An 18,908-nucleotide genomic window follows, 5' to 3' on the forward strand; every position below is an offset into this window, starting at 1 on the left:
GCCATTCTACTTATTAATGAAGTCTTTTCACATGTGCTTTTCACATGTGCTCACATTCATATTTAGACTCTTAAAATCACTTATATAACACTAACTATTATAACACAATCAGATTTTGTCAGTGTTTATCACTTCATTTGCACTGACACTTCACATAATTGCTAGTTCTGTCAGGTCCATTAAGTCAAGAACACACAGACAATAAAAATAATTTAATCATTTTTATTGAATAGATTGCAAACAAGTTGATGTTCCTGAATTGAAATTTGGCGGTATGGCTCTGTTCAGGGAGTCCTCTGACCTTTCACGAGCACCATGAAATAGCAGAGAGTCAGAGGACAGCAGCAGCAGCATTAGGGAACGCTCACACAGTTTAGGACTATGAGAGCTAAAATATCCCCCCTGTGAACAGAGCAGGCAACATGACATAAAGCAAATGCCACGTTATGCATAAGGAGGAGCTGGGGAGGTGGCGGGTAGCAGAACCGAGCAGCAAGCATGTATGAGCAAGCTGAATGTGCTTTAAATAGGGCGCCTTGTTTGAGCTTTGGCCATTGAGCAGCGAGTGGAGTTAACCAGCTAATGCAGCTCAGCTGGAGCAGATCAGCTGACGGGACAGTGTTGTTAGCAAATAGCATTAGCAGCGTCTTGACTACCTGGCCTGCCAGAACTGATGCTGACACTCAATTAATATGGTAAATCACACTAGAAACATGTTAAATCATAGTAAATAATACTAGAATGTGGTGTATCAAGGTAAATCATGCTAGAACAGGGTAAATCATGGTAAACTATGCTAGAACAGGGTAAATCATGGTAAACCATGATAAATCATGATAAACTATGGTAAATCATGTTAGAATGTGGTATATCATGGTAAATCATGCTAGAACAGGGTAAATCATGGTAAACGCCTCGGTTACCACTGTAACCTCGGTTCCCTGAAGAGGGAACGAGCGTTGCGTCGAGTTTGACGCTATGGGAACGCTTTGCGCGATGATGTCTTGAAGCACATGTAAAATCAGTCCAATGGCGTGGCGGAGCGTGAGATGCGGGTGACGTCACGTACCAGAAAACTATAAAGCCTGCTTGAAAACAGAGAGCGACAGCTTCGTAAAAGTCTGAAGTAGCCGCTGACAGGCATGAAGGAGATATGGCAAGGTGACGCAACGCTCGTTCCCTCTTCAGGGAACCGAGGTTACAGTCGTAACCGAGGCGTTCCCTTTCAAGGGAACTCGCGTTGCGTTGAGTTTGACGCTATGGGAACGTCTATACCAATGCCACCATAGCTACGAATGTCTGTCCTGTGTGAAATCAAGTGAGCAGCACTAGGAAGACAGAACATGAGACCCTGGTGTAGAGTCCAAATCCAGAGAGTAGAACCTGACAAATGTGTGCGGTGAGGACCAGCCTGCCGCATCGCAAACGTCCTGTAAGGAAACTCCTGATATAAGGGCCTTGGAGGCCGCCATACTCCTAGTAGAGTGCGACCGGACAGCCATAGGAGAAGGCTGCCCGGCTGCTTCATAAGCAAGCGAAATAGCCTCAACCACCCACTTGCTCATTCTTTGCTTAGACACTGGAGATCCCTTATTAGGGGACCCAAAGCATACAAATAGTTGATCACTTTTACGCCACAGGGCAGCTCTGTGGACATAGGCGTCTAATGCCCGTACTGGGCAAATCAAATTATTCGTCTCCTGGTCCGCATTTAGAAAGGGAGGAGGACAGAAGGCCTGCAGAACAATCGGTCTAGCCACATTAGTGGGGACCTTGGGGATATAACCCGGTCTCGGATGCAGAAATGCCTTGACCATGCCGGGTGCAAACTCTAAACACGACGGGGCAACCGACAGTGCTTGAAGATCCCCTATTCTCTTAAGAGAAGAAATAGCTAAAAGGAATAGAGCTTTCAGTATCAGAAACTTCTCAGGAACCTCCTCAATAGGCTCAAAGGGGGCCAGGGAAAGGCCTTGCAGCGCAATGGACAAATCCCAAGGTGGCGCCCTAGAGCGAACTGCAGGCCTCAGCCTCCAGGTGCCACGAAGGAAACGAGATACCAAGGGGTCTTTCCCCACAGACATTCCACCCAAAGGAATGTGGTAAGCACCTATGGCCGCCACATAGACCTTTAAAGTGGACGGGGTCAGACCTGCAGTGAACCGTTCTTGCAGGAACTCCAGCACTGTACCAACTGGGCAGTTAACTGGGTCCAACCGACGGTCACTACACCAAGAAGTGAATACTCTCCACTTCAGGGCATAAAGTTTCCTCGTGGAGGGAGCTCTGGACTGTAGAATGGTCTCAACAACCTCAGTTGAGAGACCTGACTCTATGAGCTGGGCCCCCTCAGAGGCCAAGCCCACAGGTTCCATAGTTCTGGCCGAGGGTGAAATATCGAGCCCTCTGCCTGGGACAGAAGGTCCCTCCTGACGGGTAGCTCCAGAGGAGGCCCGTCGAGGAGCGACACAAGATCGGGAAACCATACTCTGCCCGGCCAGCGCAGGGCTATAAGAAGCAGGCAAACCCGGTCCCTGCGAACTCTCTCCAGAACTCCCGGGAGCAGAGCAACTGGGGGAAAAGCGTACAGACGTAGCCTCGGCCACGTCTGCACCATAGCATCCAGTCCCAGAGGAGCTGGATGCGTGAGGGAGAACCAAAGTGGACAGTGAGACGTCTCGCGAGACGCAAACAGATCCACTTGTGCTTGGCCAAACTCCCTCCATATCAGCTCAACCACCTCGGGGTGGAGCCTCCATTCCCCGGGCCTCAGCCCCTGTCTCGACAGAGTGTCTGCTCCTATATTCTGGACCCCGGGGATGTAAGCTGCCCTGAGAGACAGCAACTTCCCCTGGGACCACAAGAGGATATGGCGTGCCAGATTGCATAATGGGCGCGAGCGCAAACCCCCTTGGTGATTTATATAGGCGACTACCGAAGTGTTGTCCGTATGTACTAGCACATGGTGTCCCCTGAGATCTGTGATAAAGCTCCTCAGAGCCCGGAAGACAGCTAACATCTCTAGGCGATTGATATGCCAGGAACGATGATGGTCTTCCCACAGACCTTGAGATGAGCGACCCTCTAGGATCGCTCCCCAGCTCGTGAGGGAAGCATCCGTCGTTAGCAGTTTGCGACGACAAGGAGCTCCCAGCACTGGGCCCTGGGACAGGAACCAAGGTTTATTCCACATAACCAAGGCACGTAGGCATCGCCGCGTGACCTTGATTGTGCGAAATGGGTTGCCCCTCGGGGAAAACCCCCTGGTCCTGAGCCACCACTGCAGGGGCCTCATGTGTAGCAGTCCAAAAGGTATCACGTTGGAAGCTGCTGCCATGAGACCCAACAGTCTCTGGAACTGTTTGACAGTGAGTAGCTGGCCTAGCTTTACACTTTTCACAGCTGCAAGGATGGACTCTATACGTGGCGGTGACAGGCGCGCCTGCATCGACACTGAATCCCAAACCACGCCTAAGAAAGTGGTCCTCTGGAGTGGAGAAAGCACACTCTTCTTGGCGTTCAGCCGTAACCCCAACTCTTTCATATGGCGAGAACAACATCTCGATGTTGAACTGCCATCTGATGCGACTGAGCTAAAATCAACCAATCGTCGATGTAGTTCATGATGCGAATACCCTGGAGGCGCAGGGGCGCCAGAGCTGCATCCACGCATTTAGTGAAAGTGCGGGGTGATAAAGCTAGGCCGAATGGAAGAACTCGATATTGGTATGCTTTGCCCCCGAAAGCAAACCTCAGGAACTTCCAATGACAGGGACGGATGGAAATATGGAAATATGCGTCCTTGAGGTCTATCGTGACAAACCAGTCCTCGGACCTGATCTGTGGCACGATTTGTCTCAATGTTAACATTTTGAACTTGAGCTGCATGACTGACTCGTTCAGAACTCGAAGATCTAAAATGGGACGCAATCCCCCGTCCTTCTTTGGAACTATGAAGTACCGGCTGTAAAACCCGGTTTCCCTGTTGGAGGGAGGTACATATTCTATGGCCCCTTTCTCTAACAGAGTGTTTACTTCCTGTTCCATAACCAGAACCTGCTCGGGGCCCACCACTGTGGGCAGGACCCCCATAAACCAAGGTGGGCGTTTCTTGAATTGTATCTGATACCCTTTTTCTACGGTCTGCAGGACCCAACGAGAAACATTTGACAGTAGCTTCCACGCTGTCAAAGATTCTACTAGAGGTACCAGCCTCTCGAGACTGGTTTCTGGATTTTGTTGTTGTTGAGTAGTCGGTTCGTCGCCCTGTAACGGCGCACCGGCAGGGAACGACTGAACAGACTGCTCTAACACCCTCCTCAGAGGGGGCGGGCATCCCGAGGCCACTACGTTTCCGGGTGGTCCTTGAGATATGTGCTCGCCGGAGACCGCTGCGCCCTGAAACACCGGAGGTGGCAGGGTTGGCAGAACGGTCCCCTGAGGGTACCGAAGGGAGACGGGCACCGTAAAAAGAGGTGTTGACCGCTGCACTTCGGGGGGGACTACCCTCATTTGTCCTGAGCCCTCGGACGTCAGGACTTTTTCCCAGCAGCCTTCTTGGCGGTAATCACGGTCCGCAGATCCGTTCTACCCCTCGAAGGCTGCTGGGTTTGAGCGTGCCCTCCATGTCCCCGTGATTTATGTGGGGGAGCACGGGAGGACACGCTCTGTTTTTGAGCTGCACGATGTTCAGTGCTCTTTTTAGATGAGTGAGGCTGCTCCCGCTCAGCAGCCTCATGAAAAGATCGGCGGGGGAGAAGTTTTTGCAATGCAGCTGCCTGCTTAGATGCTTCCTGAAGTTTATCAACAGCAGCAGAAACAACGTTGCCAAAGAGACCAACCGTAGAAACAGGAGAATCTAAAAGTACATTCTTCTCTTTGTCTTTGATATTACTGAGGTTGAGCCACAGATGCCTCTCAGTGGCCTTGGTGGCCCTGAGAGACAAATCTGTGGCTCTACGTAGTTCAGAAACAACCTCAGGACCAATAACCCCGCCCTCATCTAGATCACTTAATAATTCCGCTTGATAAGCCTGCTGCAGTGACATCGTGTGAAGACATGCTGCAGCCTGACCAGAGGCAGAATAAGCCTTGCCCACCAGAGAAGATGTAACTCTGAGGGGCTTATTAGGCAATGCCGAAGCTTTTAGGGAAGATGCCGTCGCTGGAGAAAGATAGCTCGCAAGCGTCTCTTCCACCTTCGGCATCTCCCCATAACCATGCTGTTTAAAACCAGAAATAGACGAATAATTCATAGTTTGTGAATTAAAAACTCTATAAGAAGCTGGCTTCTCCCACGATCTTGACACCTCAGTGTGGAGATCGGGGAAAAACAGCAGATTTCGGCGTTGTGGTTGTGCACGTGAGGGCAGGAAGTGTTCGTCCAGTTTACATTTTGAACGAACGTCCTGATTATCAGATGGCCACTCAATACAAAGTCTATTTACTGCTCTCGTCACTACATCCAGCAATTCTTCAAAAGCATGAGACTGAGGTGGGACATCCTCAGACTCAGCCTCAACACTCACAACATCCAGTTCCTCAGAACTGGACAATTGCAGTGTTTGTTCCATCATCGGGGCGGAAGAAACCGCAGCGCGTGCTTCCGAACCCTGATGACAGACATCGGATCTATCAGGTAAGGGCCGAGATAAGGCAGAGCCCGTCTCAGTCCCCGCTGATAGATCCATTTGCGAACTCCAGGACTGAGATCGCCACTGTGCCTCGGCAGCAGCGGGACCCGAGCCCTGGGGAACGCGAGCTTCCCGGAAGAAACTCAGCCGGGATCGGAGCGAGCGCATGGGCAGCGCCTCACAATGCACACAGTCAGCACCCTCGAGTGCTGACTGGGCATGCTCCTCTCCCAAACAAACAATACACAGAACGTGAGTGTCCCTTCCCGTAATAAAACGCGGGCAGGGATGCACACACATTCTGAACTGATCGCTGGATTGCATAATGACAGACAACAATAAATAGACAGAGACAGATTTCACATCAAGCGCTACTGAAGACACAGAAGCTGTCGCTCTCTGTTTTCAAGCAGGCTTTATAGTTTCCTGGTACGTGACGTCACCCGCATCTCACGCTCCGCCACGCCATTGGACTGATTTTACATGTGCTTCAAGACATCATCACGCAAAGCATTCCCATAGCGTCAAACTCGACGCAACGCGAGTTCCCTTGAAAGGGAACTATGATAAATCATGATAAACTATGGTAAACCATGCTAGAATCACAGTAAACAATGGTAAACCATACTAGAATGTAGTATATCATGGTAAATCATGCTGGAATATGGTAAATCAAGGTAAACTAAGATAAAATCATGGTAAACTATGTAAATCATGCTAGAATCATAGTAAATAATACTAGAATGTGGTAAATTGTTGTGGGAGGAGCCTATTTTACTAAAATGGCTTTAACTCAAGAAGTAAATGAGATATCTTCACCAAACTCAGTACACATGTGTATGGGTTCAATTTGAGGTCACAGTAAATTTTATGGAGATCAGACCACAGGTGGCACTATAACTGTAAAAAAGCTTTAAAACCATATATTTCCCATGGTAAACTGCTTGTATTGGCTGTAAATGGTCTTTTCCATCTATTATGTCAGTGGTTACACGCTTGCTAAATAAAACTTAATAACTTTTGATGCTTTTGTGCTCAAAGGCCTTAAAGGCCTTAACTGCTTGAACCCCGATAAATGCCGCTTGCAGCTTTAATTCACTTTTACTTCACTACATTTCAAAGCATAGTATCGCACTTTTTACTCCACTACATTTCATAAAAACATGTTGTTGCTCATTAGTCTGAAATGATGAAAGCATCACCCGCTCCAAGATGTGCTAGACACTGACAAAAGCAATTCTATCAGACACAAAATTCAAGTTCCAACAAACCTCTTAATTTACGAAAACACTTAATACATTTACATTTATTACTTAAAGGTTTTGTTTCAACTAGACACTGAGACTGATATTTTGGAGTATTTCCAATGTCAACACACCAGTTACCAACCTCATCAGAGATTGCAGTGCTTCCTTTCCCCACATCCACAATGACTGAATCATCTCAATCAACAGCAGGAGCGGGGCAGAGAGGTGATGGCGGGATGACAACATATGGGACCTACTGGACCATAAAATCAGAGAGACAATGAAAGTCCCTATTGTCATTGCTTATGCCAGTGGAGGTTAAGCTGGATGCAGGTACACGGTATATCAACAGAACAAATGGTGAACTGGAACATACCACTGGCCCAACCACACTTATCACTTCCATTTGGCCTTCCAATCCCTAGCAATTACAGCCACATATGTGCCATGTGAAAGAATATTCTCAAAGGTAGGAAAAGTTATCTGCAAAAAAAGTTTGCTTAAATGCTATTGACTCTGAAGTTGAAGCAGTTGATGTAAAGTTATGGAAAAACTAAAATAATAATAAGTGGTTAGCATAATTATAACCCAATGTGACATAAGTAAACATGCAAATGTAGCCTAATAACGCTGACCTTAGCAACAGAAGAAAAAAAAAAATGTTATGAAGACAGAAGGGGAAAAATATCAACATGATATTGTACAAAAAAATAAAAAAAATACTGTATTAAGTTTGAAATGTAAGTCATGTTTCATCTCAAGTATGAGCATCAGGCACTGTTGGGCACTTTGTTTTAGGAGCAAAATTGGAAATGAAGCCTGTTAGAGTATTATTTATTTGAAATATATACTTTATATATCAATCACATGGCAGCAACTCAATACATTTAGGCATGTTGAGATGATCAAGGCAATCTGCTGAAATTCCAACTGAGAATCAGAATGGGGAAGAAAGGTGATTTGAATGACTTTGAACGTGTCATGGTTGTTGGTGCCAGACGGGCTGGTCCCAACCATCTCTAGGGTTTACAGAAGGATCCTTTGGCTTGTTGTCCGCGGCAGGCTCTGGCTTTGTGTCTGTGGTGGGGTGACTGGGCTCTAGGTATAGAGTGGGGCTGGTGTTGAGGACCGACTCGTTGTACATCAGCAGCCACTTTACGAATATAGTGAAGTCCTCATGATGACTGGTTGCTGGGAGGCGTAACAGGAAAACTGCAGGAAGGTCCAAGGGGGGAAAAAAGAAAACAAAAAGGGGAAAGAAAATGTCACAAATAATCCTGTTTTAGGTCCGGTCCGTTTAAGCGCACAAAGACGAATAGTTGAAGGGTCTTTAATCCAATGATGCACAAAACAAGCCGGAGAAACTCAGGAAACACAATCACTATACTTTGACGAGACTGGACAAAGAACTGAACAAGACATGGATACACATACTAAATTAGTTCATTTAAATGAACATCAGGTGAACAGAATCACTAATCAAGGGAACAAACTGGCACACACTAGGAAACTTTTCTACCAATAATCAGCTGCCAAATATTAAAAACTTTCACCATTAAAAACTGAAGCGTCATGCTGGAATTTATGTTTGGTACCTGTGAACAGTAAAGCCGCCTTCTTTGATTTGATTGGCCATCTCAGTCATTTTGACAATAGCCCCTTTCACATACAGTCTTAACTGGTAAATACCTGTAAATTACCGGTAACAGATCTTGTGTTAACAGGACCTTTTCAAATATACCGGTAAATTAAGATTACCAGTTTTTGCACGTACAAGGTCAGAACACGCTGACGTAAGAAGTGATAAGTCGTTTAAAGAGCAACGGGTCTGGGCCATTCATAAAATGATGACACATTTACACAGCACTGTTAAAATGTCTTCAAATTGGAGTGATACCGAAACTAAAGCTGATCTCCTCGTCCGGGCAGCCTAAAAATGCTTTTTGTCAACCTAACAACAATAGGGCAGCGTCAATATCAGATATAGGGGGGGAATTTTGGCCATTTCTAATTATTGGAGGGGACTTCACAAATGTAACTCAAGCTAACATTAACATTTTCACATCAACAACAACTGTTTTTTTGTTGGTTTTTGTATTATTATTTTTTTAAATACATGTATATAAAAACATACCAGTGTGTAAAAGTAAAAAATACAACTCTTGTATATATATATTTTTCCCTTTAATCTGTTTAGCTACATATATTTAGATCTTTAGATTAGTTGCTAGCACATAGTTTATGCATAAAAGCTAGTTTAATGAATGGTAGCCACAAACAAATAGCTTTTCCATCTCGGTTGATTGTGTGTTGCAGAAGGCTATATTGTGCTAAACCTAACCACGCCTATCCAGACCTAGTGTGTAATAAAACATATGCTTATGATGTCTGATTGATGTACTCAACTTTCACTCCATTAGTGATTATGGTATTCTGTCCTAAAGTGTAAAGAAAAACAATCTTCCCTGTCAATATGATGTTCAGCAGGGCTTTGGATTTGCTACCTTTTTGACAGCACAATAAAGCTCCCAAGATTCAAAGTTCTCAGAAGGTACAGTATCTTTTCACACAAACAATCCAAAATGAAGACCTTTGTTAGGCCAGCCTAAAGGTAGCTTTAAGTGTTCGACTGTTTTACAGAACTTTCGCATTCATTTAGTTGGTACATTTTGTCCTTAACTTATAAATGTTTTGTAGATTCTCTGTGACAGCTGCAAAAGTTGAGGTTCTGTCCTATCTGACTTTGCGTAAAAAAAAGAAAAAGGTTTTATAAAAGGCAAAATTCCAATAAAAAAGAGGATTCTTAAACTAGTTTATCTCACTGAGACAATGAGACAAGCACTCACTCCTTTCATTACACTATCACAGCCAAATAAAACACCAAGCTTGCTGATAATAATAATAATTCCCCCCACTTTACATGCTTTCTCACAGAACCGCCAGTCCGACATATGGTGATGAATGGCCATTCTGTTCCATATTCACTCCTTTAAGAAAACAGTTAATTGCCTCACTTTGTTCTGTCAATTACTGTTGCATTTGCGCTCAGGAGAAAGGCTTAAAACCAGCTCCCTTTTCAAGGCAATTGATTTATGAACTGCTCAGCATAACCTTTTTCATTCACCAAATGTAGCGTTTTTTTCTTTCTTTCTTTCTTCTGAAAGGGCCTTTCAGGTGGAGATGTACACGTCTGGAGTGGTGTGAGGCACAGGAAAAAACCTGCTTTAATTAATCAAAAACATAAAACCCTATTGTGAACTTTGTGATCTTGGACAGTATAAGCATATATTGGAATGTCTGACAGTTTTTGTACCATGTGAGATTATGGCTTGTCATGGAATCGCAAAGGTAAGCCGAATTGTCTCATTGTTACATACATCTCCACAATATGGAACAATGTGGGGAAAGGACGGGTAGAAAATGAGAGATTGTCATAACATGAAACCACATGCTACTTTTAATAGAATAGCGTAACCTCTGTGCTGAATTGCAGTATTACCAAACTTTGAAACATAAAATTAGTTATTCTTCTGGGAAAAGATTACAAGGACCCCACATCGGTAAACAGTGTTTGTTCAGAACTGTTGTTGTTGTTGTTGTTTTTAATTAAAACAACATATGAAGGTCACATCATTTTTTATTTTTTATATATACTTTTCAAATGTCTTTTATGTATAGCTTCTATCAGTAGAACACTGTTACTGTCTGGGTACTGTTTTATCCTTGTCCCAGATCCATACTTTAAATGTTAAACTACGACAATTCATTATTACAATTAGAATGTTACAAAAAAATTGGTAACACTTTATTTTGATGGTCCCCTTTGAACATTATGTTGACTATAAGTAACTTTGCAACTACATGTCAACTAACTCTCATTAGAGTATAAGTAGACTGTCTGCTTAATATCTGCTAACTCTTTATTGTGATGGTCCTCCAACAGACACTCTACTGACTTTAAGTAACTTTGCAACTACATGTCAACTTATTCTAACCCTAACCTAACAGTCTACTAATACTCTACTAATACTCTAATTAGAGTTAGTAGACATGTAGGTGCAATGTTACTTCTAGACAACAGAATGTGTTAAAGGGACCATCAAAATAAAGAGAAACCAAAAAATTACCTAAACAATGTTATATGTTACTTGGTCTTGTCTGGACTCTTGTTTTACACTCAAAAAAAAAGAGAAAAAAAAAAAAAAAAAGTTGTGCCTCTTGTTCAGTTGAATTAATTAAAATAACTAAACTATTTGCAAATAATATTTTATTTAAAAATTTGCAGACATTCACTCATATTCGCATTTCATCATTTATTATTTATTATTAGTTATGAATTATTAGTTATGATATGAATTACATGAATCATGTAAATGATAGCATATTTTTAAAAATAAAAACAATCAAGTTGAGTATAGTGTGCATCACTGAATATTGGCTGTTTAACATTTCTATCGTAAAATAGTTGTCAAATACTTACATCTACAATCATTCTTTTTACTCACTCTTTTACTGCAAAAACGAAAGGCTGTTGGAATTGATGTGAAGAGTAAAGCCCCGCCTTCTTTAATCTGATTGGCTGTCTCAAACATTTTGACATTGACGAGCTCTGATAGGCCGCTGAGGTAGACAAGCCTAAAAATGTAACTTTTAAAACGTTTTGTCATCCTAACAACAACAAGTGGTGCATAATGAAGTGCAGCAGAGCAGCATCAAGAATATCAAATATTGGGGGGAGAATTTGGCCATTTCTAATATTGTGCGGGACTTGTCTTGGGTAAATGTCAGAATTAATCTCCAATAGTTGATATAACAAAACATCCTGAATGGCTATTTTTTTTTTAGAACAGACGTTATGAGGGTTAATATCTATTTGCATGAAGCTTACCAATTTGATTTACCAGAGGGCCTTAGATGTTATTTACATACATTATTGGTATTTATTAATCAAACAACAGTAATGATGAGAAAACCATGTGCAAACAAACAACAATTCATGCTTGGTGAATTCCCCAGAATATTACAAATATTCACCCATACAGGAACACAGTGTCGGCCCAGATCCAGCCCACATCTGGTCTTTTCTGAGCCTCTCTCTCTCTCTCTCTCTCTCTCTCTCTCTCTCCTACAGTGCTTTGCAGATCTGCCATGGTTAATGAAACTCTATTGTTTCCTCACTCTCACTCCTCCGTGTTCTCCGCCGGCTGTCCCCCTTCCCAGCATGCATCCCTGCCATCGCCACTGACCTGTGCTAAGCAGGAGATCGATAGTCAATTCCATTTCGTGGCCTGCCTCTGACAGCTATTAGATAGGAGTGGATTGGATGCTTGTAAGTAGCAAGAGCGTGAGTCTGACCCAACTCCTCCACTGTCTCGGTCTGTTCTCATCAACACACCCGTCAAGCGCACAGAGACACTTTACAGTTTCTCAGCCTTACTGTTCACTCACAGATATGAGATGGTTTAAAGATGATCCAACATTAACATGTCCAGTGTGAAAAATCTCATATGTGTGAAGTCAGCGCCTTTGAAATTATGCATTTTGATACAAAATCAACATATACTCTGACATTTAAGTGGTGAGCGTAGCAGTTTTTATTTATTTATTTGACACGTACAGAGTCATGGACATGGTGATGGGGGGAAAAAAGGAGATTTTGTGTTTTAACACAAAAGTATGGCGTTCCCTTGCAAAAGCAGTGTGTTCCCCGGCGAAACGTTGCGTTCGCTCACAAAACATTTGCGTTCTATTGCAAAACCTTTGCATTCCCCGGAAAAATAAGCACTGAAATAAACATTTTCCTCCTATTTCACATTATTTCCATCACAAAAGTTTTGCATGCAAATGCAAAGTTTCTCAGGGGAATGCAAGTTTAGAGGGAATGCAACATCGTTGTAATAATCTTTCCTCCCATCACTTTTTTCCCTTCTGTTTTTTCCCCTTTAGGGAACAGTTGTCCATTTTGTCCTGGATTGGGAACCAATGGCAGAATTGATCAGAAGCTGCTCTTTCATTGAAACAACAAGACAAGCTTCTGGCTAAACCATTCATTTCTATTGTGAGCATCAGATCTCTGGAAATTAGCTTGAAATACTTGATTGGTTCAGTTCAGTTCATTTTATTTCTTAAGTACATTTAATGACAGCAGCAAGGCTGACCAAAGTGCTGTACAATACAAAATAAAATACCATAAAATAACAGATAAAAGGAAACAGAGAAGAACAAAACAAGACATTACAATGTATTAAAGGGTTAGTTCACCCAAAAATGAAAATTCTGTCAGTAATTCCTCTCTCTCATGTTGTTCCAACCCCGTAAGGCTTTCGTTCATCTTCGGAACACAAATTAAGATATTTCTGATGAAATCTGATAGCTGGCTCACTCCTTCATAGGCTTCTATGTTATTGAAACTTGCCGGCCCAGAAAAGTTAGTAAAGACATTGTTAAAATAGTCCAAGTGACTACAGCTTAAGTTGAGTTCTCGCGCATGTGTCGTTGAGTTCTCGCGCATGTGTCGTTGAGTTCTCGCGCATGTGTCGTTGAGTTCTCGCGCATGTGTCGTTGAGTTCTCGCGCATGTGTCGTGGCGCTCTCGTGAACTCACTCAGAGGCCCACACGGAAGAAAATGAAGAGTTGAATAAAGTTGTTTTTCTTGTTGTTGTTTTTTTTTGCGCACAAAAAGTATTCTCGTCGCTTGATAAATGACCTAGCAGCCTATGGAGGAGTGAGCCAGCTCTCAGATTTCATCAAAAAAATACCTTAATTTTCGTTCCGAAGATGAACGAAAGTCTTACGGGGTTGGAACAACATGAGGGAGAGTAATTACTGACAGAATTTTCATTTTTGGGTGAACTAACCCTTTAAAAGCCAACAAAAAGAGATATGTTTAAAGACTAGACTTGATTGTTAATATGGAGAAAACATTTCTGCCAATCATTATTTGGCCACAATTTCTTTAACATTTGTCTTTTGTAAAAATAACAATAGTTTTATGTGACGTGACCTGGGCTCTTTTTGGTGCCACTATTGGCACAGAAAAGACACACTTCACCGTTAAGACAATAGGAAGTCAACACAAAATCACACACCCATGTTCTGTTTTAGCACACAGGGACCCCTGCTCTTACAACACTTCCTGTTTCAAACCCACATCTGTGTCCAGCTTCCTTTCCCAACAATGTACAGAAAATACTTCATGTTCAAGGAATGGAAGCTATCTTTATCCATCTGAGAGATTATTAGTATTCAGCGTGATTATTTGGACCATTTTAACCCATTTCACTCCTACAGTAAAAAAATAAAAGTTTTTTTCCACAATAGTTGTTTATAACCTTTATCAAATTTCACAGAGTGAGGCCACATCACTCATATGATCATTTTGGTCAATCGTGTTTGTTTGTTGTCAGAATTATGATATGATCTAACCAGTACAAAACAATGGTTTACCACAAAAGATTGTGATCATTGTCCCACATCTCTTCAGATGAATTATTACAACACTGTTACCAAAGAAATCCACAGTAAAATAAAACTGAAATTCGAAATAGGATTATTTATTTATTTTACTAACTGGACAAAATTATGAGTCTGTCACTATGAAATGAAGAACAATTTATTCTGTTTGCTTTGAAGGTTTCTTCGATGGTTGATGTCTTGTAAAGAGGACATGAAAGATTGAGGAAATCTGCCCCTTCCTCTTTTTGTCATTGTGCAACAACTCTACTAGATTTCACAACAATGAAAGACAAGAGACGATTTTGGAGCTGTTTATTTTAAATGTTTTAACATTTCTAATGTTGAACGAAGTTATTTAATATTCAAAGAACCCAGCTAAAGATAAATAACAAGAATTGCCAGCATATATGGTTTGAGGAAAGGATGAATGACAATACGTGACACGTCTGAGAGGCCAAAACCTCACTGTTTTACTGGGCCATATGAGTTACAAAGATGCCATAAGGTATTTTTATATCCATTTGTAGACACAAATCAAGATAGAAGTGACACCAACAATTCTGTAAAAGAAAAATAACATGGTAACACTTTATTTCGATAGTCCACTTTAGACATTCTACTAACTATTAATAACCGTTCAACTACATGTCAACTAGCTCTCATTAGAGTATTAGTAGACTGTTAGGGTATGGTTAGGTGTTAGGGTTCGGGTTAGTAGAATAAGTTGAATTGTAGTTGCCAAGTTACTTATAGTCAATAGAATATCTGTTGGGGGACCATCACAATAAAGTGTTAGCAAATATTAAGCAGACAGTCTACGAATACTCTAATGAGAGTTAGTTGACATGTAGCTGCAAAGTCTGTCTACTTAATAACACTTTATTTTGATGCTCCCCCAACAGACATTCAATGACTATAAGTAATTTGGCAACTACAAGTCAACTTGTTCTCCTAACCTGAACCCTAACACCTAACCATAACCTGACAGTCTACTACAGTCTACTAATACTATAATGGGAGTTAGCTGACATGTAGTTGAAAAGTTACTTATAGTTAGTAGAATGTCTAAAGTGGACCATCGACATAAAGTGTAACCAAAAAGATCAGCTACTGCATCAAATCCCTGGAAGCTATTCGAGAGATGGGCAAAAACACGTAAAAATAAGAAAAATACACAGACGTACATACATGAAAAAGGAGAAATTGGCAAGCTGTATTCACTGGCGTATTAAATCATGCAGCTAAAGCAACATGCCAGACAGTGACAAAAGAAATCAGTATAAATATGATAACTGCTCTCTAGCAGGCGGGCTGTAAAGAACCACAGGCAATTATCCTCAGCGAGAGCAGAAATACTGGCGGCCGTCGCTCTGAAGCGAAGGCCTTTATGTGAGCCGCTGATAAGCAGAGAACGGAGCAGAACTTTAATGCTTTCGGCTTTCTTGTGTTTGCTGAGCACTCTGAGATTGGCAGAATTACACCTCTGAGCTTGATTGCATTGGTTTGACCCAACTGTGTGTTGTAATAAGTATTAGATTTAAACTGGAAAACTGCTGAATTAGCTTGCCAGCACTGTAGAAATCATATATAGACCTCTTTCCATATCATTATGATCACAATGAACATATACTGTATTTATTTGGACAAAATGATTAGATTCCTTTAAGTCTGTCGGACAATTATAAAACGTGTTTAATTCAATTTAATCACACGATAAGCTTATTAGTTATAAAAAATAAAAAAACACACATCAATACTTCCTGAGAAACGAAGATTGAACAGACATTACAAACTCTATATATAGTAGTGGCCAAAAGTGGTTTTGTCAGCATATTGCGTGTATATCATACACACACACCAGACTCGCTGCACACCCACTCTCAGGCTATGTCTAATCTAGATAGATTTAAAAACCAAGTTTTCATTTCAAAACGCTTACCATCCACACAAGCGTTTAAGTGTTTTCCATAAGTTTCTCATTTTCCAAATGTTCTCATCCACACTGAAATGTCGGAAAACACTAAATTCACCTTACAGCACATGCGTAACCCCTCATAAAAAGCTCACTGGGATGACACAGACAGAACAAGACAATCAAATTATCACGCAATTCTTCTGGCAGGATCATTTTATTTAGCAAAGTATCTCAGCATTCACTGATCTGTCCAGGTCGCTCTCACTCACCATTATATGTCTGGTTTAAAACGCGACTGCTCTCGTGTTTTACCGCAGAACTGCAAATTAGTGATGTTACATAATGACACTGAAGCTTCAAAGCATGTAGGGCCTATCGAGTTCGCAGTGCAATTTCTCATGAAGCTCGTTTTCAGAGAAACACGTGATCAACGAAAAGTGCCTCACTTTCTTCCCAGTCACGTGAATGCTCCACTTTTGCGTTTCAGAATCTTTTAACCCAGACCACTACTCTAGAGGTTTTTGGAAGTTTAAGTCCATTTACTAGAAACATTTTTTTATAAATAAGCCTATGTTACATCATCATATATTCTGCCATTTAAACAGCATAGAAATCATAAAATAATTAAACCACCATCCTTGCATCAAGCAATTAACTCCGTTGGAATTTGTATAATTAGTATTAATATAATTGTTACATTTAATTTATTGGCACACTTTAATATGTGAATTATATTATCTGAAAACTGAACATTTAGCATTGTCAGGCTTTTATTAGTGCTTAATGGATAAAACAACGGCGCTGCGCACTCGGGTGAATGGCTGCTATAAATCTGACCAGTCACAAGATGGCGCTGTTTTCGACACTCTTGATGCTTTGAATCTTTTCCTGGAACAATCATGGGAAAGCCTCAGTGTAGAGCCCGTCTACGGAGAGCCTGGCCACTCCCTATTAAGTCCAATTTTGGTTGTAGTTCCCATAGATATCATATAATAAAGGCTATATGTCTCGTGCGCGCTGCTGGCCAATGGAGGTCGACGTCCGCACACGGCGGCCATCTTACCACAGGGTGCTCGCTCACTCGTAACATGGTGCATGTACTTTTAAATAACCATAACTTGCTCAATTTTCTACCGATTTTCAAACGGTTTGGTTTGTTATAAACGTCAGAGATGTAGTTATGATACTGCATACATATGAATAATTATAACAATGAACTTCCATATAAAAGAATTATAGCCACTTTAATAACGTTTGTAAGAAACCAAACCGTTTGTAAATCCATCAAGATTTCAGCGAGATAAGAGGATTTGTGTGCGTGCTGATCACTTACCTTAATTCACAGCTTCCCTGTGGTAAGATGGCCGCCGGTGATGCCGGAAGTGACTCCGCCTTAAGACGTCTAGCCTTTATATGGATATCTATGGTAGTTCCACCAGAGTTCCACTGGGGGCGATCGCCCATGAGTGCAAAATGAATGGGAGTCTATGGAGCTAGACGGCTACATGTGTCTCTTTCACCCGATTGCCGTTGAGAAATATCAGATTTGATTGTAGGTTTTGCAAGTTCAACATGGGTTATAGGTCGAAAGTTGAATGAACGAGTACTTATGTCCTTTCGATTTCTTACAGGTTGAGTTGTTGTTGCCCATAACACGCTAGCATTCTGCTAATGAACGCTGATTGGTCAGTGAAGGACTGATTACGACCAGAGATACCGCTTGATGGCATCGTGACTTTTTCACCCAAGTTTTTTTTTTTTTTTTACGCAGCAACTTTTTTTTTTTTGGTTGCTGGCCCTTTTATCTGCCTATGGTTATGTATGTACTGTGAAATTTACACGGAAAATAAACTGAATTTGAGTACTTGTTGTGTTATTCTTGTGTTAGGAAATACAGGATACATATGGTATAGTATTGCCACCTTAAAAAAAAAACAACAACAACCAATGTCCCGCTCAATAGTGCTAAATATCAATAAAAATTGAAAAACGGAGAAAAATGCCTCGCAGGTGTGCAATGATAAATTGTTCTAATAGTGGGCAAAGGGTTGTCAAAGAAAGTGCAGAGCACGAAAGCACCAAAGTGACTGAAGGATTGCCGTAAAGCAGTATCTCTGGTCGTACATGTGTATGACGTCATTGACACTTTAAAATACTTTTTAAAGCAAATAAGTGACTCTAAAAAATCTAACACCCAGCAATGTGTAATTTCTTCGCATCTCCTTTTGAATACAACATTCAAATTACTAGACAAAAAAATATATCCTGAGAAAAGTGGATTTTGAGGGGTATACTGCCATAGACCTCCATTCATTCTCCACTCGTCCTGTGAGCGCCCTCATCTGGAACCAGAGTGGAACCAGTTCAGAAGCCGGAAGTGTATACTGAGAGTGGAAGTTCTCCCCTTATTAGACATTCTCTGCTCAGTGCTTCATGAGGCTTCATTTGCCCATCCCTACAGCAAATGTGAGTTAACTTTCTGTCATCTTTGCAGGACTGCGATATTGTTACACAGAGGTTGCAGCAGAGATGAAACAGGATCTTAAGTCCAGCAGCTTTATTTACAAAATTTCACAAAACAGAATCTCAGGAACATGAACAGAACAACCAACTTAATGCAACATAACTGACAAAGAACTGAAAGAAACACAAGGCTTA

This window comes from Rutilus rutilus (genome assembly GCF_951802725.1).
Source record: "Rutilus rutilus genome assembly, chromosome: 17".
NCBI classification, from domain to species: domain Eukaryota; kingdom Metazoa; phylum Chordata; class Actinopteri; order Cypriniformes; family Leuciscidae; genus Rutilus; species Rutilus rutilus.